General features: G+C 39.1%; 1 long non-coding RNA gene across 1 annotated transcript in view; it reads right to left on the bottom strand.

Moving 5' to 3' along the window:
• The window catches only part of LOC147912255 (uncharacterized), a 108,384-nt gene that overhangs the window by 40,070 nt on the left and 45,365 nt on the right, over positions 1–22,949 (bottom strand). Inside the window, exon 2 of the long non-coding RNA XR_015550137.1 lies at positions 18,581–18,711. This is a non-coding gene — a long non-coding RNA (uncharacterized LOC147912255). The remainder of the gene's footprint in view (positions 1–18,580; positions 18,712–22,949) is intronic.

The following is a 22,949-nucleotide window of genomic DNA, read 5'->3' as shown; positions in this document are numbered from 1 at the left end:
ACAGGACTTAAATAAGAAGATATATGTAAAAAAAGTGTTTTGAGAAGAAAAATCTAGACTCAGTGTTTACTGATTACTGAAGATTCATGTTAGTGTATTTTCTGTGTCCACTGAGTCCGTAAACTCCTTGGGGGCAGAACCTGTGTCTTCCATGAAAAGCTGAACTTGATATATACTGGCTAAACGAATTATTTCAAATAAACATTTGGGTACACAAGCTATTTATGGAAAATTCAGAGGTAGAACATTTTAACACATCGAGCTTTTACACTTCTAAAGTAAAAATCATCTTCTCATTTTATTTAATTGAAGAGGCAAAGCATGCAGTAAATTAAGTCCAATTTGCACGCAATTGTGCATGCAACGCAGATCTTGGCTTTAACTAGGGAGCAAGCTGTGTACAAACTCAAACACCCTTATATTGAAGTTAACACTAATTGTTTGCTTAAAATTTTCAGTAGTTTCCTTCCCTTGCTTTCAAAGAAAAATACCATAACATTTCTCTTTCTAATTTAAAGCCCAGAAAATCCATAACTGATAATAATAATGCATCCCCTGAGGGCTAATACATTTCTCTGATATTATACTAATAATGCCTTCAAGCTCTGTAGCAAGCCTGTAATTCTATTAAAAAAATCTTCATGGCTTTAATTCATATGGTCTTGCTCTATTTAATTATACTTATAATCCAAAAATATTCTGCACTTATAAAAATAGTGAATAGTGGATAGAGGAAGCAATGTACTGTATCATATTTTATGAAATTTCATATGGCATGTGTATTAATCTGATATAAACTAGAGGACATACTTTGTTTAAATTAAGCCTTTAAATTCAATTTTATACCAATTTCTTGAACTCATTATCTGTAATATATTTGTTTACATCCATGGAAATGTTACCTGGTTAAATGATGCAATATTGCCTAATTCAGATTGATTTGTATCTTCTATCTTCTCGATTTGTGTGATTTCATGTTGTAATCATTAAATAGTGAAAGAGGGGCCCTTAGTTGGGAAAAAGTATTACTATTGCCCATGGATGTTAAATATGCAAGGAAAAACAAAACAAATAAAGGAAAACGCTGAACATGTTTGAATACACTGCGCTGATCCAGGAACGGTTTTTAGAAGAGGCAGTTCTCACGAGTTTCATGTACTTACCCCTTCTGTGGCAAAGGACACCCTTTGGTGCCCTCATTCTACTTAGCATCAGTTTTTAGAAGCTGCCCTCGAATTCCTTTTTCTGGGAATTAGCTCCTTCTTTAGACACTCCCAGATTTGCCCAACTACTCTCCATCAGTGGTTCTGAAACTTGAATGGTGATTACAAAGATACCTGGACCCCAATAAGACCTATTGAACTCAGATTATTGAGGGATAAGACCGAGGGATTTGCATTTAAAAAAAAATACTGCAGTGACCCTGCTTCAGAAGATCTAAAACCTCAGATGGAGAAACACCGTCCTGGACTTTCCAGCTCATGGATCTTTTCCCGGTTCACTTTACCAGAAGTTCCTGGATCCCTCTCCTTCTTGTTGTACAGATATTGTGTCCCAACCTACCCTCCTATGCTCTTTCTCCCTCCTGAATGTCATGCAACCTGGCTGACTATCTCAGGCTAATGGGAGAGTGCTGGGAGGCCTCTCCAGGGCACGTAGATGTGTCTTCATCAAGGCCTTCTGACGGCTGTGGCCAGCCCCACTGGAAGAAGTCGTAACCTGAACCAGAGATGCTAACACTGGGACTATCACCCAGGTGGTAGTTAGGATCTCACCATGTTCCCAAAATCATATGTTGTACATGTCTTCCGTTTGCATAGTGGTGAAAAATGACAATGAGACCGGCATTCCTACTGGATAGACCTCAGCTTGAAGCCCAGACCTGCCACATGCTGCTTATGTGGCCCAGTCCCATGCAAGTCATGTGACCTGTCTGAGCCTCGCATTTATCGAAAGGAGATAATAATTTATACTTTCTAGAATTGTTTAGATTAACAGTAGTGTATGAAAAGTGCCCATACACAGTATTTAATAAATGGTAGTAAAAAAATATACCAAAAAGGTATAATTGCTACAAAATTATTTCCTTTAGTGTCCTAGGAGCCTATGCAATCCTGCATTTCCAACAAAGGCTGTGATGGTGGGATTTGCTCCAAATGTTCATTTGCAACCTCAGGGTTAAAACTCAAGGTCGAAATAAGGATAAAGGCAAGACCATTTAAATTAGTTGAAGTTCCTGGATTGCTTCTCTTTGGGGCGTAGAGTTGAGAAGGGGTCAGAAACAGAAAAATTCCCATTAAAATGATCTTTAAACTGGCAACCAAATGCCTTTTGGTTAGTGCCAAACAATGGAGTTTAATGTGGAAAAAATTATTTATTTCTTCTGTCAAAGTCATCATATTTTAAAGCCTGTTCATTGGTATTTTTCCATCAGCTCGATTTCTGGGACTGGGGCAGAGGGTTTGGACTTCCAGTTTGTTATATTTGATTCTTTTCATTTTCCTTTATGAATTGGGCGTGAAATGCACACCGAATTCATGCATTAAATCTCCCTGACATAGAGGACATCTCCCACGTATTCAATCATTAATGAGCTTGGTACTGAGTTTCCATCGCAAAAGAGCAGTAGCAAGTTTCAGTATGTCCTACAGCAAATGCCCGGAGGTTTAACCCTCCTGTAATATGAAGAAAGCACCAGTCAAGTTATCACTTAGCCCTGGAATAAACATGTGAGTAGCTTCTATGTCTTAGATGCTACTGCCCTGAGCTAAAGGATAAAATTACAGAATAGATTTACAGCCTAGAATCCTGGGCAAACTTACCTTAGGCTTTTGTGAATTTATGAGACCATTGGAGTATCAGGTAGACTTTTTATTCCCTCTTTCCTAGCATCCTACCTAGTTGGTCCTAAATGTTGAGACACTTCCATACATGAAATACTTACTTTCATATATGTATTTTTAAAGCATTTTGATACCTATTTTTCTTAAAAGAGGATTTAGATTCTTGAGTAAAAATACCTGAACATACAGTTGTCTTATCTTCTACTGATCAAAGCCATTTAGGTGGATATTTTTCTCATAACTGCAAAATACAGTGCAAGAATAGTGACCTTTTAATTCTGTAAACCAAATGGAGAAAACTGAGCTATGAGGACAATCTAGAGCACAGATTGGCAAGCCAAGGCCCATGGCCCAAATCCAGGTCCCCACCTGTTTTTGTAAATAAAGTATTATTGATTGAAACACGGCCATGTCCATTTGTTTAGGCATGGTGTATGGTTGTTTTTGTGCTAAAATAGCAGACTTGAGTAGTTGCGACAGACATTTATGATCTACAAAGTCAACAATAGTTCTTATCTGTCTCTTTATAGAAAAATTTTGCCACCTTCTGGTCTAGAGCGCAACCCTAACAATATTGTGACGGCCAACGTCAGTGGCCTTCCACAAATTTTCTTTTGTTTACAATTCCTGGACAGTGGATAAAGTTTAAATTCAACCAATCTGGTTATGTTTATGTTCTTAAATATGAGTAGTTACCTTAATTTTGTTGTCTTAAATACTGTATACCTACTGGAAACATGTTTAATTCTCTAACACATGATATGATTTCCAAATGAGTTTCTGAAAACTATTATTTTAGTCATTATTCCTCTTCAGAACTCTCTTGAGTACCTTTTTAAATGTAGACAAAATGAAACAAAATAGGGGTAGTACTTTGACAGGAAATGTATTATTGTGGAGAAAGAAAAGGACAAGAAGGCAATACACAAAATTTCCTCTAGATTTTTAAGGAAAAAAATTTATATATGCATAAAATCTTATTAGTTCTGGTTCTGATTTGATCGTCCAGATCAATAAGTCAATACAGATAATTGCATATTACATGTCTATCAATGTTTTTAGGTAAATACTTACTTTTAAAGCCTAACATACAGAAGAGGCTGATAAGTTCAAGTTGGGTGTGGAACTGCTTTATATGGAATTTGCTTTTTTTTACAAAGAGTCAAAGTATCCTTTAAAAAAACCAAAAGCACAACTTCCCTTATGCACTTAGCCCGCCACAATGACTAGGGGTAACATTAAAAAAAAAAAAAAGACAAGTAAAACCATTTTTCAAACTTCCACTTGTCCTTGCAAAGCGCCTTGGCTTAGAAGGGTATTGAGCAACTTTGCCTATTCTTCCTTTTTATTTATTTTTTGTGAGGAAGATTGGCCCTGAGCTAACATCTGCCAATCCTCCTCTTTTTTGCTGAGGGAGACTGGCCCTGGGCTAACATCCATGCCCATCTTCCTCCACTTTATATGGGACGCTGCCACAGCATGGCTTGCCAAGCGGTGCATCGGTGCATGCCCGGGATCTGAACCAGTGAACCCCAGGCCACCACAGCAGAGTGCACACTTAACCGATTGTGCCACCGGCCAGCCCCAACTTTGCCTATTCTTAATCCAAAGACACTGCAAAGCAAAATCCAACTAATGAAGAGGGATTAAGACTAAAACTACTACCTTGAGTTCATTCATTAAGTCCTACAAAAGACTTTCATGACATTTCTAACTCCATGTCTATGTTCTCCCAAAATAGAAGCTATTCTTCAGGCGATAGAGTCCTTGTACTGACCTGGAACAATGATGCAGGGACCAACTGAGTGACTCAGAATTAAACTACACAATCATTTATTAATAGAACACACTCTTACTGGGTGACTCAGGCATCAGGTGCTGCACTGCCCGCTGAGGGTTCCAAGTTCAAAGAAACTTCCTCAGGAGCCTGCCGTCATGGAGCTTATACCTCAGTGGCCAAGGGAGACAAGTCAACCTAGAAGAGTGTGGGGAGTGCTGGGATCTACTGGAGTTGAAAACCAGGACTCCCACACCTCTACAGAACGAACATGTTTTTATTCAATTAATGAGTCAGATGTTATGACCAGATCAAAGAGCATTTCAGAAGCTAGCTAGCTAGAGACATTCTTGGGATAGATTAATGGGTGGATACAAAACTGGTTCATGTCCAACAGGGTCATAAACCTTTGAAGTTCTCTGTTCCACTTGGCAGAAATTATTTGCGTTTCTACTACACGAAAAGCTACAAGTTAACATGCAACTTCAGGACGTCTGAGATTTTTAATTAACAGCAAGCAGTGAGATGACCCAACTACATTCCTCTAGTTAATCCTTGGGTGGCCTTTGCTTCTATGGGACACTTTTGCCTTATTTCTAAGCTTCAGATATATTTTCTGAAGCCCAGAGGAGGGCACTTTCATCAATTGGGGTCAAGATGGGATGGGACAAGCTGGCAACATTTGAGCTGAGATTTGGAAGGTAACTGGGGGAAAAACTAGACAAAGATGAGAAGTCAGGCCTTCCAAGAAAGGAAAAATATGTGACAACTTCACGTTCATTCCTGTGCTAGTCTATGTAATCCACCCACAGACTGGTAAATCACAAAACCACTGTGGGAAAAGGTGGCACACAGAGAAGTTTCTTGCCCTAGAATGCAGAACAAACTTGCCAACTTTTGACAGGCATGGATTAAGAAATAAACTCCCAGGGTGGCATCGTCCAGAAGCTGGGAAAGGATCAGAATGCCTCCACAAAGCCTAGGGCATGCCCCATTTGGGGCCATGAGCTTAGCGGAAGACTGAGAAAGAGAAAGAGGAATAAAAAATCTGTAAATCGTCTGTTTACTACCCACATGTGCTGCTTGTCTGAATCAGTTTGTGGTTTCTCACTTACTCTATTTAGAATTCTGTACATCTGGGTGTATTTTTTCTAGTGTTTCCTATCATATCAGTGACAGAATTGCCAACACAGAGGTATCCATAAATTATACTGCAGTCTAGTAGTGTCTAGTGTCTGGAAAGCTTGGAACAAAAGACTCCAATGCAAATGTGAGCTGCTTAATTCAGCGAGTATTTGTGATATTACCCAGGTGCCAATGACATCTTTCTGACCAGCTCAGAGGCACCAGGGACCAACCCAACATACATTTTTAATGTGCTCAGCTGTGACAGCATAGACTCACAGAAGACCTGAAGGCCTTAAAGTCATCCTCTTGGAAACCGCTGCACTTCTAGGGACCCAAAAGAAATGGTTTAATTAACCTTCTTTTTCAGGATAGCTTTTTTTGATATAAATTATGTACACTGAAAACCTGCCAATTATAGCAAATTAAAGGACTTGGCAAGTGTGTTCCTTGGAGGCAGATGGTAAATAATATCCAGATTCTGACTTGAAACAGGACCAGAGATTAGCTAGTGCTGAATGCAAAAGTGATCCAGATATGAGAAATAAATGGGTTTATTGTGATTTCAAGAGGAGGGTTTGGGTTAGGATAGCTTTAGTGATATGATTACAATGGGGGACTCATTATCATTACGCACAGTTCCGTGAGACAAGCCTGTTCTTAGAGTCTCTCCCTGTGGTTCTTTGATGAACAATTATTTATTGTGTTAGCATCTTTGGGATGGCATCCACATGCCTCAGTTTCCTCATCCGTGCAATGAGCATACAGCAGGTTGGTGAGAGTTTTGAATGACATCGCCATATAATGTATTTAGCACAGTACTTGGCAGACAATAAGTGCTCAAAAATTTTAGCTGTTTTTGTTAGTGTCATTATAATATGACTACCAAAATAAATAACAACTCTCACACACCCCACCCAAAGGTGATGGTATTAGGAAGTGGGGCATTTGAGATAAGAGGTTTTAGGAAGTAGACCTCTCACGAATGGGATTAGTGCCTTTATAAAAGGGACGCCACAGAGCTCTCTAGGCACTTCCACTATGTGAGGTCACAGCAAAAAGATGGCCTTCTGTGAGGAAGCAGGCTCTATCAGATACTGAATCTGCTGGCACTCTGATCTTGGACTTCCAGCCTTCAGAACCGTGAGAAATAAATTTCTGTTGTTTATAAGCCATCCAGTCTGTGGTATTCTGTTATAGTAGCCCAAAAGGGCTAAAATGGCTTATTTGCCTAATAACTAGATTTCTTTTTCATTAATTCACCACAGAAATCATTTAGAACAATTACTAGGCTCAGTTATAGACCCCACGCTTTGAAAATAAAAGCAGTGGTGGGCAGGATGAGAGAGGTGAGGAGACACCAATCAGATGACAAGCCTGAGAAAGCACCAGGTAGAATGGAGGTAAATCGACACAGCCATCAGGGCAAAGTTCTCAGCATCTGCTTGAACAGGGCTCCCCCAATCCCTGCAACTCTCAGAAAACACCCCCAATCTCAGCCAATCTGAGGCCTGGAATCTTCCTGGAGTCTTAAGTCACAATAGGACAAATTCAAGCGCATGTTCATGGTGTAATTCATGTTCTGCCTAGGTTGCTAAAATTAGGGCATGACTCAGTCACCATACACCATTACAGCTATTTTCAAGGCTGTAAGTGATGCGGTGTACAGGCAGTGATGCAAACGCTTACCCCAATTAGCTTCTGCAAACACTCTTCCTGCAACAGGGCTCCGTTTCCTAGGAGCCTTCGATCTAATTACAAGGCTTGATTCTCCCGCAGGGCCTGCCTGGCCGGATGATTTCATTTTACTTTTAGGCTAACCTTTGCCATCAGTGATGTCACTGGAGTCTTGCTTCTCTTGAGAGGCTCCTAGGAACGCACTAAAAGGTTAATTTGTTTGATATTTGGTTAAAGAGACTTCTCCACTGGAGTGTCCTTGTTTTGCTGTAGGCAGGTAACAGTACAAAGCAGGCAACTTCAGAAGAAGGCACTTTGCACCCAGCCAGCACCAACATGGCTTTATGCACTGACTGCCCAGGAGCCACTCAGATGGAAAATCACTGCTGAGAAAGAAGTCAGTGGATCCTTTCTACAATTCAGATTATTCACTTAAGGAAACTTTGCATATTTCCTAGTGTTTTTCCTCTCAAAAACAGGAGCCACAAATCTCAGTAGAAAATGTAACTAGTTATGCAATAGGAAAAACTTGTGTTCAACCATCTTAAATATTAGAAAAATGAAGGAAAAAGCACAAATAACTTATACGTAACAATTCCATCATTATTATGCCCAAACTTGAAGTGTATTTACTACCTTTGGAGAGCCTCCCCGCTCCTCCCTATCCTGCCCCTAATGAGCGTGGCCCTTGTATACCCAGCCTGTGACCTTCAGCAGTGCTCATCCTTCCTCCAGGAGCCAACGCTGACCAGTAGGGTGCAAACCAAGCCAAGATCACCAGGTGAGAAACTAAAAAATCATGACAACTTAACATTTCTTATGAGCTACACAAACGAAAAATAACTGATTCTACTAGTTTTCTTCATTTGCTAATATCATTCAAAATAAAGATTCTGACCTTAACTTTGTTTATCTTTTCTTCTTAAATCAACCTTTAGTATTCCTCTTATATTTTGGGGCTTCCCACAATAACCCCCTCTGCTTTTCAATGACATGGTCTAAGTCATTATTTTTGTTTAATTAAATAAAACATCATCTCATCTCTATCTACAACATTTCAATGTCTATTATATCACAGAATAATGGAAAAACCTCCACAACATAATGAGCGAGTTTGAAGCATGATATGAAATCAGCATATGAAAGCAGCAAATGAAAAAGTGTAAGACTTCTAAAACAAAGAATACAGGGTCCATGATCAAATTTGGCGAAACAATAAACCATATGCACAGAGTGCAAAGAGACTTACACAACACACTCTGAATATGAGAATGTAGCTCACGTGAAAATCAGAAAGCTGTAACATAGGATACGTAAAGAAGAAAAATCACTTTATTCAATAGGTAATAAACATGTGACTGGTCTAAGTGGTATTTTGGGCTGAAATTTTAAAAATAAATACACCTTTAGATAAGTTTGCAAATAAAGAAGTAAAAGTTGATTGTTGAACGTTTGTGCAAAGACGGCAGAAGCCAGATCACGTCATTTCCATTTTATGTTCCGTCTTCCCAAATGAACAAACTTTAAAAAAAAGAATTAAAAAAATAAATCATCAGCAGCAATCAAAAAGGAAAGATGTACAACTGGAAGTAATAAAAATTAATAAGAAACTAAAATGAAGCAACAGAAGATTCTAGAATGTATGAAGCCATGTGAGTAACTTAATTGGCTTCTAAACCTTCATTAATATTCTAGAAACAACAATGTTCAGTCAATAACATACTGGTGATATTCAACAACACTGATAAATTTTGGAAAAGCAAATTGAGATTGTACCCTTGAATTTTTCTTTTTCTCACTGACAGGTAGTGGAAATACTTCCTGGGAGGGATGGTGAAAAGGAGGAAATGTGAAAAATGGGGATAGTTAAGTTTACAGGTGTTCACAATGAATAGAAGATAATCTGAATGGAAATGAGATGAAAATCTTGCTGTTTAGAGCAGACCATGGTTTAAGATATTCAACACAACCTCAACTTTGCTCATTGTCATTTCCCACGCTCTCAGATTGTAGCTCCCAGGAAAAAGAACCAAAACAGAGATCAACCGTGGTGAGAAAGGAGTAAAAGAAAATTTATTTGCATTTTATCTGCAAAATCAGCAAATCAGATAATCTGCACCAAATAGTTCACATCAAGTATAAACAAGATTAAAAGAACCTGTGTAAGCCCAGCCCCGTGGCCAAGTGGTTCAAGTTCCACACACTCCGCCTCCGTGGCCTGGCTTCGAGGGTTCGGATCCCAGACTCGTACCTACTTCACTCACCAGCCAGGCTGTGGAGGTGTTCCACATACAAAAAAATAGAGGAGAATTGGCATGGATGTTAGCTCAGCGCTAATCTTCCTCAGCAAAAAAAGAACCTGTATGCCAACAATTCAAAGACATTACAGGAGGAAAAAATCCATCAATAAGTAATAAGTAATAAGCAGGGGGAAAAAACATGCAAGAGTCAAGAAAAAATTGTGTATGAAGGGAAGCATAGCACAGTAAAGAAAAAAAATTCTCCAGAAATGCTTTGTTGCTATAGAAAAATGTAATAAGATGATTTGGATTCAAAAAATAAAGTGGAAAAACACAAAAAGAAAGCATCGAGTATTAAGAAAAATTGATGTCCAAAGCAACAATATTATGGAACATGTTAATAAATTTTAAACAAGAAGAAATAGAATAGACAGGGCTAAAAGTAAAATTGTTACCCTAAATTGAGAGATTTTTTAAATAATCAAAACAAATATAGAAAATGCAGAAAAAGATATCAAAAGATGGAGAGAGGGAGAAAGGAAGGAAAGAAGGAAGGAAGGAAGGAAGGAAGGAAGGAAGGAAGGAAGGAAGGAAGGAAGGAAATGAAAGGAAGAAAGACAATGTTCAAGACAGATAAAGATGAGCCCACTTAAGTAACCAGCTCCTTAAAGAACAAAGCCCAACCATAAAACCAAAAACATATTAAAGGATATGAAACAAGAAAATTTCCATAAAATAATGGAGAAAAATAACTAAAGATAAAGAAAATACACTCTAATCCAGGCAAAATTAATTCAGAACGCTCAAAGCCAAAACATATCCTGGTTTACTATTGAATATCATAAGGTAAAGAAAGACTTCTCCAGTCTACCTCCAGATAGCCCAAGTCACACACCAGGAGATAAAACCATGATGCCTTGAAACATACACAGCAACATTTAAGGCTAAAAGATTAGAAGGAAAGTCTACAAAGTTCTGAAGAGAGAGAAAATGTGTCACATGAATTGTGTATCCAGCCAAGGTTCCAGTACAAAGGTAATAAAAAGGGTTTCAGAATCAGACAAGAACTCAGACAATGCGTTATCTGAATGACTGATGTTTAGAAGCCACAATAAGCCATTGGGATCCACTATACTTTCGTCATTTTTAGGTGGTAGAGTATTTTAAGAGATTGAGATTGAGTTGAGTTTGAGTTGAGTTTGAGTTTGAGATTGAGAGAAGTTGGTTGTAATAATGAAGGATGGATTAAATGAAGCCACTTTAAGCTGGTGACAGTACAAATGGAAGACACATTTATGTGTGTAACTACAAAGTTTGCAAACAATAGTAGCTAAACTGGTATTTTCTTGCATGCACACATCTCAGCTTCACACAAGATTTAGCTATCCCAGTATGTTAAATAACACTTCATATTTGTATACATTCTATTCTCATTTTTGTCACTGTCTAAAGCTTGTTTTGTTTGCTAAAAGTATTTGCAAGTCAAATCATAACACTTTTTCCTTCCAGAAATTTAAAAATTTATGCAACTTTTAGAATTGGTAATGTAATTTATACAAAATAATTGGAATATCCATTATAACTTGTGAAAATTGATAAAAACTTTGAGTATTATTCCATTTCTATTTCATGCTTCGAGGTTTAAAATGCCATACTTTAGAAGGAAATTCTGGTAACTTTATTGCCTTATTATTGTATTTCTGATGTAATGCCGTACTAACCAGGCCCCTGAGGAATTAGCCTAGTGTCTGTAGGGTAAATAGGTACATGAGTCTCTGTAGAAAAATTCACTTTTATAAGAGTCTATGGATTCAGTGCTTACATACCAATAGATGTGCTGACTAATGCATTCAGGATCCTTACATAACCTAATTCAACCACAGCTGCCTTTATGTAGTAAGGTTATTTTAGACCTTGATCCTAGAATGCAGAAGTCAGCCTTCTTATTAATTTCTATGAGAAATTTACTCATACAAAAGAATTAGAGCATTGTAGACTTCAGTGAAGATTTGCATGATCATGAGATGAGAGGTCTCATCTTGCAACACTAAGCTTTCCCTTCCCTTGCTTTCCTTTCTGACACTCTCTTCTTTCTTTCTCTCTTTCCCACAGTTTCCCAGTCTTTACCCTCTGCTTTATGTGGAGTAACTCACTTAGAACATTGGAGCCCACCTGCCAGGCCAGCCCAGCCCAGCCCCGTGGTATATTAATCAAGGCATATTCTTATAAAGTTGAGGTCTCACAAAGAAGACTTCTCAGGGCACAGGCAAGGAGAATAGCACTTTCCCTGTAATGTGGCACAGAATTAAATGTGGAGAAATTCACCTATGGTTAATATCCTACACATTCTTTAGTAATTCATTCAGTGAATACCAACTGAACTTCTACTGTACGCCAGGCCAATTACTATAAATTCAGTAAAGGCCTCTGTTTGGAGGAGCTTCATTTCCCTGCTCTCCTGTTTCTCAACTCTAGCTACACAAGTTGGGCCCAGCATGTGTTCATGGGTGTGTGTGTGTGTGTGTGGTGTGTATTTAGTTCCCCAACTAAATAATCCTACTGGGCAGCCAGAGATGAGAACCACTTACTTGGGAAGTGTATCTGGTCCCCAACCTCACGCTTACTCACTCCCCACCGTAGATGGAAGTGTGATTTCTTTGGGACAGGTAAGATCAAAAGAATTTTAAGAACATGTGTGGTAATAGCCCCTTCCTTTCCCTATTTTTGGATTTTTCCTCTTATGAAGCCATACCTTCTGGAGCTCCTGCTTCCACATATTAGGCACACTTGGTCCAGGACCAGGCCTGTCTTCTTAAGATGGATCTGGAGACCAACGTCTCTCTTTGTCCCAAATTTGGCAGAGATATAAGGCAGAAATATGGGTAGGTATGCCTCATCCACAGACTCAAATAGTCCCTCAATTGCGTCATATCATGGTCTGGCTTGGGGAAAATGACAGAAAGCCTAGTATGGCTAAATATTTATGCCATCCTCAATCCAGCTTTGACGATAGTAAACTTAATAATTTATCTGTATGACTCCTTTGTCTACTTTCAAAAATTACTTCCTAAAACACAGGAAAGATATATATGATTATCATTCCACAAAACATCAACAATCCCTAACTCTGTTATGCCAATTAAGTTTAAGAAAAGAAAAAAAAAGTGACACAAAAAATTTACCTAAATGATTTTCACATTGGCATAATAAGAGGTCCGTGAAGTTGGCCAAAATTTCTTTTCCCTCTCTCCTTCCATCCTTCCTTTCTTTCTTTCTTTTTTATTTTTAGTGAGGAAGGTTAGCCCTGAGCTAACATCCATTGCCAATCCTCCTCTTTTTGCTGAGGGATAGTGGCCCTGAGCTAACATCTGTGCCCATCTTCCTCTATTTTGTATGTAGGACACCTGCCACAGCATGGTTTGATAAGCAGTGCATATGTCCGTGCCCGGGATCCGAACCTGCGAACCCTGGGCCACCAAAGTGGAGCGCAGGAAATTAACCAGTACGCCACCAGGCCTCCCTATCTTTTTTCCTTCTTTCTTTTAATTCTTGGATTACACAGGGATGCGTAGGTTAAATAGAGCCTAGTCCTATTATCTGCACAGACAGTGCCTCGGCCACTCTAACCAAGCAGAGACTGTCCTAGGATACCTCCGTGGTAGCTGTCCCAGGGCAGCCATGCATCAGCCTGGTATAAGGAGCGAAAGTCTTCCCTTGAAAACTAGCCTGCTTCTCACTTACAGTTGCTCAGACAAATATCAGGCCATACATATATTAAGAGCTATATTTTCTCTCATTCATATCCCCAGTTAAGATTCTACTAACATTCATTAGCTTGTGTGTTCTGTGATAAGAGACTTCTCAAGTATATGATTTGTTTTATCTAACTGACCAGTGAGCTCACTGAGGACAGACATAAGTGATTACTTCTCCTTTTCTTTGAGTTCTTGCCTTACTTACCCACTCTTCACATTATATTCTGACTACAACTGTTCCTCCATAACAAGTGCCTTGGGATTGATAAACCACGTGCTAAATGGTGGGATTAGCCCCTCTTGAGCTTATATTCTAAAACAGAAGATACTAATGCAGACACTGACATTTAAAAAAAAGGCAAAAGGATATATGCTGAAAATAATTTTCAGGAAGCTCAAAGCTAAGTTTGATGCTCAGTTTCAGGAGCGATCTTTTGCCTATAAATTCTGGTATAGCTATCTTGACCTGTCATAGCCCGTAATCACATTCATCTGCCCTGGCTTGAATAGTTTTAACCTATCTGTGTCTTTTAGTCTAAGCTGCCTCAAATATTTTTGGAGGAAAGAGGGATTATAAATAACAGCTGTATTTTATCTGCAGCAGAATCTAATAAGAGTTAAAATATAAGAACTGCATTATTCACATGTAATGAATAAGATACAGCACACACACAGAAAAATAAAGAATGAATGAAAATGAAAGGTAGTTTTGTAGCTCGAATCTATTTTGGGGAAACAGAGATGAACAGCTTGATCATCTGAACTTAGAAAGGGCAGAACATCAAGGTTATCATTTTAGCTGCTCATGAAAATGATTGCACAATCTTTAGCAAGTGGCCCAGAGAAGGATCTGTGTTCAATGACTCATCCAAGAGGTGGCCCTTCCATTAGCTCCCCAACTATAAAACAGACATTCATTTAATTCTGACTCACGTTGTTAGATGCCACACACTGAATCACCAATCCTACTGCACAAAGCACCTGGATCAAATGTCTCTAGGAAATACTTATCCAGGCTGAAAATCTCCACTTAGGCCTGGAGACAGTGGAAACTGTGGTTACAGCTAGTTGCCTTGGAAGTCACATGTGAGTTTATGTTCACTGGCTCTCTGGATGCAAGATAAAGCCCAAATAGTCAATAGGTTTTATTTCTGTAGTGTGCTTTATGATCCCACTTATGCCTTTATTGTGTGCAATAAAAATTCTCATTGACAACCCTATTTCTAATAATTTATGCTTCAAAAAATATTTCTTATGCTGGATGTTGCTTTCCAACTTATGTTGTTTTCCAAAGGGACATTCCAAATATGGGGGAAAAAAATGCTACAAGGGCCTGCAAATGAAATGCTTTCTCTAAATGTCCAGATGTTCATTTCAATGTGAGCGTCATATAAATCTAAGCTGATGAGAACGGTAATGGCCTAGCTCAGTCTGTCTGAGTTGGTGAACTCTGAAACAAGAAAAATAAGAAACACACTTTTTTGGAGGTTATGAGTTTTAACAACTGAAGGAAAGAAAATGCTTTTTACATTTTATTGTTTTGATTTTGTGGACAATAAAGTTGGCTTCCCACAATGGTCTTCTTACTATGTAGCGGACAGATATCACCTCTGTTTCAAAATGAGATCCAGAAGTTTCCTCTGTAATGAGGCTATGTTTGTAAAAAGACAAATAAAAACCCAAAGTAATCCCAAAACAAATCCTAAAGTGTGATCATACTTCCTATTGTTTTTCCTTCTGAAGACTTAATAGATACGCTATTCTTTCATTATTTCTCACACATTTCAAGTGTGGGCAGCTGTGATCAACTTCAGTTCTTCTACCTCCAAGAATTTATATACAACGATACAAATGCCATATAACATAGCTTCATTCTTCTGTTTGATATCCTTTGAGGGATTGGAAGAAGGCTTCAAACAAGGCCCAGTGTCTGGACCCCACAGCATCCCTGTGCTGTGTTATCCATGAAGCTATTTCCTCAGCTTAACAAATATGGTCAGAAATCTTCAGAACTGGGTTCCAGAAGGGGCAAGTGCCCTTGATGCTACATAATGCAGTGAAGTTTTCGCTCTGGGGATAGAGACACAGAGCAGTATCCACCTGCCCATTGCTCCAGTGAGGCAACCTTGAAAAACTACAGGTGTGGTTACAGCAACCTGAGTTCCTGGGCCGTCTGAACTGCGTGTTGTCAACAGAGGTCTGGTGTTGCATTGCTGATGCTTCACCAGGCCTTCTCCCAAAATATAGCATTTCCTGTAGATATGCTTGAGTGAGGAGGCTCTTAACCTTGCACATGTATCTGCTGAAATCATCTCCATAGTAACAGTCAGAGTGAACACTACTCTGACCTACCAAGCCCTGGAGCTGCGATGCTAACGTCATACTCTAAGAGAAGAATATTTTCAGGGGTCCTACCCATATTAGTCCATTCAGGTTGTAAGAAGATACCACAGACTGGATGGCTTACTGCAACAGAAATTTATTTCTCACAGGTCTAGAGGCTGGAAGTCTGAGACCAGGGTGCCAGCATGGTTGGGTGAGGGCTCTCTTCTGGGTCTCAGACTTCTCATTGTACCCTCACACGGTGGAAAGGGCTAGAGAGCTCTGTGGGGCCTCTTTTATAAGGACACTAATGTCATTCATGAGGGTTCTGCATTCATGACCCATTCACCTCCCAAAGGCCCCACCTCTTAATACCATCACATTAGGGGTTAGGATTTCAACACACGAATTCTGGGGGCACACAAACGTTCAGACCATAGCACTATCTTACATATTGTTAACAGCAAAACTCATTAGTTCCTACTAATGCAGGAAACACTAAACTCAACCATCATTTTCAGTACAATACGAATATCAACACAGCTCTAAGAAAAACCCTGATTAACCCTATCTACAGCTCTAAGAAAAACCCTGATTAACCCTATCTGCTCGTAACACGCATTTGCCGTGTTTGTACCCTTGGCCGTGTCCAACTCAGTTTTCTACAAACATGCTCTTGAGGCTTTTCATTCATACTTCCTCTCCCCTACCCCACTAATACATATAAACTCCCCCAAATCCAAGGACTGGTCGAGAATCTATTCTTTTAAAATCTTTCTACAGCTCTTAACATAGTGCCCTGCATACTTTATAATGTTGGCAACAAACAGCTAAGTCAATAGAACTGGAAACAAAAGAAGAATCTTTTTAGCATGGAAGAACGGTTAGTAACTTTCTTAGCAAGAAGAAAGCAGCAAGTTAAGTATTTATAATAGTAAGATTATTTACCATAAAGTGCATTTATTGTTTTACTGTAACTTGATTTCATTCAAGGAGTTAACCAATTAAAAAGGATGTTCATGGTTTCGTATGCTGCCAAATTAGCACAGTCATTTAAAACTTTAAATAAGAAGAGCTTGAAATATTTCCTGCAACCACTGAAATACCTTTGAAGGATGGAGTGAGTAATTTATCTTGTGGCATTGAAATTAAGTATGTGGTTATAATCTGGCGCAGTGACATTTCCCCAGATTAGTCTCTAAGTCTTTGGGATAATTTCAAAGGGGACTATCCAGAAAGAAGGAGGTTGACTGGAACCTCACGAAGTCCTCTGTAGCCCAATGATTATGTGACTCATAAACGCAGCACGAAGGTTGTGGTCTTGGCATTTTTTTCCCAGCAGCTCTGCAGCACATCTTGTAACTCGAGTCTCCTCTCACAGATCTACAGCCCAATGCTCTTAACTCAAGCACCGTTTGGTCTGCAGAGACTGGCTCCCTCTGAGAGCACCAGGACTTCTCTGCCTGAGTGAGCATCTTCAGCAACCCTTCCCCTGCCCCCACCCCACCCTGGCCTTGATTCAGTTAAAGATTTGAACAACTTTGGCATTTTCATTTTAACACCTTCCTCTACATGTCCAATGCATGATATTTTATTTTAAGTGTTTTTAAATCTCCAAATCTACTCATTTTTCACAAACTCATCTCATTAGCACTTTCTCCTGGCAACTCTCCATATATATATGTACTACTTAAGCAAAAGGCACCATTACTCATTTGCACATTTTTTCATGGAGTGATAAAACCTGTCCCCAAATACTCAGATTTACTCACAAAACTGGTGGTCATCTTTATCTTCCCACATTAATAATAGCTTTGTATTTTCAAGATAACATTTTGTTTACTCTACAGAACACTGCTGGAGTACTTGCAATCTCATCACCGTGTATAAGGTAAAACTACTCCATGTGCTTCTAGAAACTTCCTGGAGAAAGGATTTTGTCTCTGCTCCCTGAGCTGAGTTGATATCTTCCCTGGTCTAGAGGTCCGTGCACATAACTCCAAGGGCAAAGCTGGGTCTACTTGCAATCTGGCTCTATAAATATTTAATAAAGAGTTTGAGAGGAGGCTGACTAGAGATCCATCTGTTAAACTGCCGGAGACACACCAGACACCGCGAATTAACTACAGAATAGGTCCATTATATTGTCAGGGTTCTACAGAGGGCCAAAGACAGGCAGCTGATCCCACATTCTGAGTAGACCAACAGTGCAATAGGAATGAAACAGCCAAAAGTAGATGAATATAAATCCTGCCACCAAATGAAGCTAATTCCTGGTGAAAATCAGTTCGCAATGCTCTGACCATTTTAAAACAACACAACTAACTCTGATGTATGTACAAAAGCTCTTCTCCAAGCTAAGCCAGAGTTCTCAAGGTGTGATTTCACTTGCCAGTAGCTCCCGAGTATTGTCGTTCCTCAATAATGAAAATCAAGCCAGGAGACATGCAACAAATATAAGCTAGATATATTTGTTCTTTGACATTCATTCAACCCTCAACACTTTGTAAAGTTAATAAATATAATTTTAAAACCCAAACACCCGAACAACCACAAATCAGACTGCCATGGTGCTTTCTGTCACACTATGAAAGATGCTGCTTGTGTTTTGTAGAGGAAGCCCGTCAGGGTTTCCAATAAATCATTGATAGTTCATAAAAGGTTATGACAACCTCCTTTAGAGCAAATAGGCCTATACTAATATGGTAGGTGACGAACAGACTACACTGAAGACAAGTTGTCTCTCTTTTAAGGTTTTGTCCTCTTTTCCTTTCCAGGGGCAGTTTAAAATGGAAATAAATGGGCTCAAATAGAGAAAAATGCAAGTTTTTGTACACTCACCGATTTTCCCTTCTTTTTTTCCCCCTGCACCCTCACTTCTCTTTCTGCCCCAACACTCAAATGTTGAGAATGAAAAGTGCTTCAGCAAGAGGCAGCCACAGGTTCCCAGTTCTGATCAAAAGCGCTTGACGCTGAGAAAATAAGGGAGTGATTTAGAGCTTTCGATTGCATTCAGATCGCATGACAGGAAGGAGAGATTGGCACCTTTCTTTCCACCCCACCCCCAACTTCACTCCTGTGGGCACACTCACACATACACATACATAGCAAATGAGCACACACATACACAAACTCACACTGACATGAACACACAACACCCCCTACAGTGTTTCAGGTAAAAGATAACTATTTATCTCCAACATATGGTGTGTGTATATAGATATATATATATATATCTATATACACACACACATATATATAAAACCACATTTCGAATGAGTAAATATATGTTCCCAGAGCACCATTTCTTTGCTAAGCCTAACCATAGCACCATCAGTAAACAATCTATTAGCGTTTTGTACGATTCATGCCATTTTATGATGGGAAATGAAGACAATGGGAAAATGAAGGAGTTGCAATCCCCCAATAAATTTTTTTCTATGTGGCTACTGAAATATATTGTACATTTAAACGTGCCTATTTTAAGAATAAATGTTCTATATTATAGATGGAAACAGAGTCCCACCATTAAAGAATGATTACAGCTTCATTTCAGTTATGGTTCCGAAGGAAAACAACAAACCTCTTTTCAATTTAGGACTTGAGAAAGCAAAGGTACAGACAGGTACAGGTTACACCGTCAGAAGGAATATCTGATTCTAAAACACAGGCTTGTTTACAGGGCATGAGAGCATTAAAAGAGAAGGACAACTTTAACAGAATATAACTTGAAAGCTCTTTGCCATTGTTCATAAAGAATAATTCAAATAATGATGCTATTATTAAAATTTTCCAAATCCAAGTTCTACTGATGCCCAGGTTTGGGAAGGAAGGAAGTTCATTAATGTATCTCTCTAATCTGTAAGATCATTCTACAAAGTGATTATAACACATGTGATGTGTATAATGTGTAAGGAAGTAGTAACACAAAGCGGTTGTTTTATGTCACTAGACTCGCCTTTGTCCTTTGCGCTGGGAAATGGGTTTCCTGGGAAAAAGAGATCAAGCCCTTGAATTTCTCTTCCTAATCAAAAGGAGAAAACTTAACCATCTTTCCTTAGGCATCAGATTTCTGAGTATAAGAAGTCACAAGCTGAATGGCCACCCACACCACTTAAAAATGTCCCCACTGGAAGAACAACCAGGAAAGCAGTGCCACCTCTCCATGCGTGGTGGCCATGCACTTTTACACACATCTGGGGTGGGCCCTGCCATCAGCTCTATGTTACCTTCTCACCAGGGCCTCCTGCCTGGAGGGTTAAGATCACAGAGTTATAATGTATTAGAGCTGAAAGGGGCGCAGATGTCAGTTAGTCCAACGTTCTCACCTCAGAGATGGGGAAATGAGATCTGTGCATTAAATGACTTACCTAGCACAGGAAATTTTTGTCAAAGTCTAGACTGAAACACGTGTTTTCTGACATCCAGGTCTCTGGAATCTTGCACAGTGCTCGGATCAGCAGCACAGGGAACTTATTAGAAATGCAGATTCTCAGGATTTGCCCCAGACCTACTGTATTAGTCAGGGTTCTTCAAAGAAACAGAATCAATAAGATATATGTATATGTGTGTGTGTATAAAGAGATTTATTTTAAGGAATTGGCTCATGCAATTGTGGGAACCAGCAAACCTGAAATTCATAGGAAGGGTGGGTGGGCTGGAGACTCAGGCAGGATTTCCATGTTCCAGATTTGAGGCAGAATTCTTTCTTCTCTGGGAAACCTTTTTTTGCTCCTAAGGCTTTCAACTGACTGGATGAGGTTCATGCCATTATCAATGGGAAACTCATTTACTTAAAGTGAACTAAGTGTAGATTTTAATCACATCTATAAAATACTTTCACAGCAACATCTAGACTAATGTTTAACTAAACCACTGAGCACCATAGCTTAGCCAAGTTGGCACATAAAATTTATCCATCACCCTTCCTGAACTAGAATCTGCACTTTTACATGATCCCTGGGTGATTCCTATGCATATTAAAGTTTGAGAAGCTCTGCTATAACTATGTATAAGTTTTTGGGATATTGTAGCCCCACTTCTGTAACAGAAAGACCCAATGTGATAGTGCATTAAGTTAGAAGTATATTTCTCACTCATAAAAAGTTTGAGCATTGCAGTCTAGGACGAGGAAAGAGATTGGATAGCCGAGAACCCAGGCCTCTTCTAACTTGTTGCTCTGCCAGTTTCAACATATGATTTCCATGTCATGGTCCAAGATAACTGTTTCTGCTCTGGACATCAAGCCTTTGTTCTCATCAGAAGAAAGAGAGAAAAGGGCAATGGAGGGAATGCTCCTTTCCTTTAAGGACATGACTCAGAAGTTATAATCACCATTCATGCTCAAATCCCATAATACAGAACTTGGCTGTATGGCTACATCTAGCTACAATGAAGGCTGGAGGATATAGTCTTTCTACAAGGGAAGCTGGAGGTTATAGTTCTTTTATAGGGTTGTCAATGATTCAAAAAAATTTCGTAAGATTCAGAATTTTGTAACTAAAGAAAGAAGGGGAGGCTGGTTGCCCTAGGACAGCTAACCATGTCTGTTGCCTATTTTTCTGCACCAGGCTCCCTGCAAGAACTTCTGAGGCTGCAGATGAGGAGGTGGGGGAAGCAGCAGAAGAAAGGGAACATCTTTCCTGCTTTCTTCCACAGTAGGGAGAATTGAACCTTGTGTATCTCTTGATGATGAGGAAACGAAGATTGGTGGCATCAATTGTGTGGAAGTTAATTACAAAATGGAGTCACACGTCAGGGGCACCGAAAATGGAGCAAGGGGGCCATTAGAAAAGTGGGGCCTATGCACATCTCTACCCAGGTGCAATATAAACTTTTGAACTGTGCTTCACTGTTGTCATCTTGACCTTCTTCCAAGAAATATGCTTATTCCTGTAGATAAGAACTTTCTCCCTTAGAGATGGCCTTAGCAACCAATCACGTATAGCCAAGAAGCGACGGTTGTTGCCAGCACCAATCACAAATCTTGTAAGACCACCTGTGTAACTTTGCTGGAATTTATCTCTTTTTCCCTTCATAAACCCTTGTCTGTTTTGTTCTCCTCGGAGCACATTTGAGTTTCTACTCGAATCTGTGTCTCCCGAACTGTAATTCCTAAGACCCCAAATAAACATTTTTGATTCTCTTAACAGTTTATGCCTCTTATTCGTTGACAAATGGCTGCTTCCTCAACATGGAGATGCTCTTGGCCAATGCCCCCAGAATGTAAGTTTCCCTGAGGAAGAAGGGGAATTCTACACTCTGGCCCTTTTTATGTTTCACCACTTCCAACCCCTCCCTGCCACACAAGGATGACTCACTCCTCCCTGTTCCCAAAGCCAAGAAAGAGCATAAAAGAGGAAATAACTTCAGTCAAAGCTTCTTCTCTTCTTGTTCAATCCTAGTAATTCTCACATCCCACAGCTGGGGATCGAAGCACGTAGAGCCACTTTCAACGTTCATGCTGACCACAAAACTCCTTGTTATTTCCTTTCCTGCCGCCAAAGGCTGTGTCTTCGGGGGTAACTGAGAAATATACAGAGGTATGCCTAGGGATGGTTTTATATGGAGTGATGTTTGCATAAGTATGTTTTCATTTAATTGATGACAGAGGCTTTACACAAAATATTACTTAATAGCAGAACCAAAAAAAATCTGTAAAAATATATCAACTTCTCTGTATGACTACCTCCCACAATCACCAACATACATACACAAAGTCCCTTCAGAGACCAACAAGGCATATTGAACAGAATTTGCTGTAACCAAGGTAACAAAACATTGTTTCTCTGTTTCAACTTTTAAGGCAAAAATAATCATTGTTATACTGAATGTTTCTTTGTAATAGTGTTTATTGCTAGGATGTTTGCTGTCATTTTCAAGATCTAGGTTATATCAAGCTGTTTGTTTTCTTCTAGACACTAGCTATAATTTTTAACAGGTAATTAGAAGCACCTGGATTATAGGTCAAAGCCTTTTTTGAGCTACAAATAAGAATATAGCTGTGACAGGATTCTACTTACTTTTATGTTTCTATGAAAAATTATTTATTAATATAACTGAATATCAGTTAACTAATGCCTATATATTAATTACACAGTCCACATGCATGCATGCATACATAAAGAATGAAATATACAATATAAGACACTATAAATAATTTTCATGTCGATCATTTTATATCAAACCATTTGATGCCTTTCTCACCAAA

Source organism: Ceratotherium simum, chromosome 38 (assembly GCF_057802395.1).
Source record: "Ceratotherium simum simum isolate JZ-2026a chromosome 38, ASM5780239v1, whole genome shotgun sequence".
NCBI lineage: Eukaryota > Metazoa > Chordata > Mammalia > Perissodactyla > Rhinocerotidae > Ceratotherium > Ceratotherium simum.
This window is presented reverse-complemented; position numbering and strand designations above follow the sequence as displayed.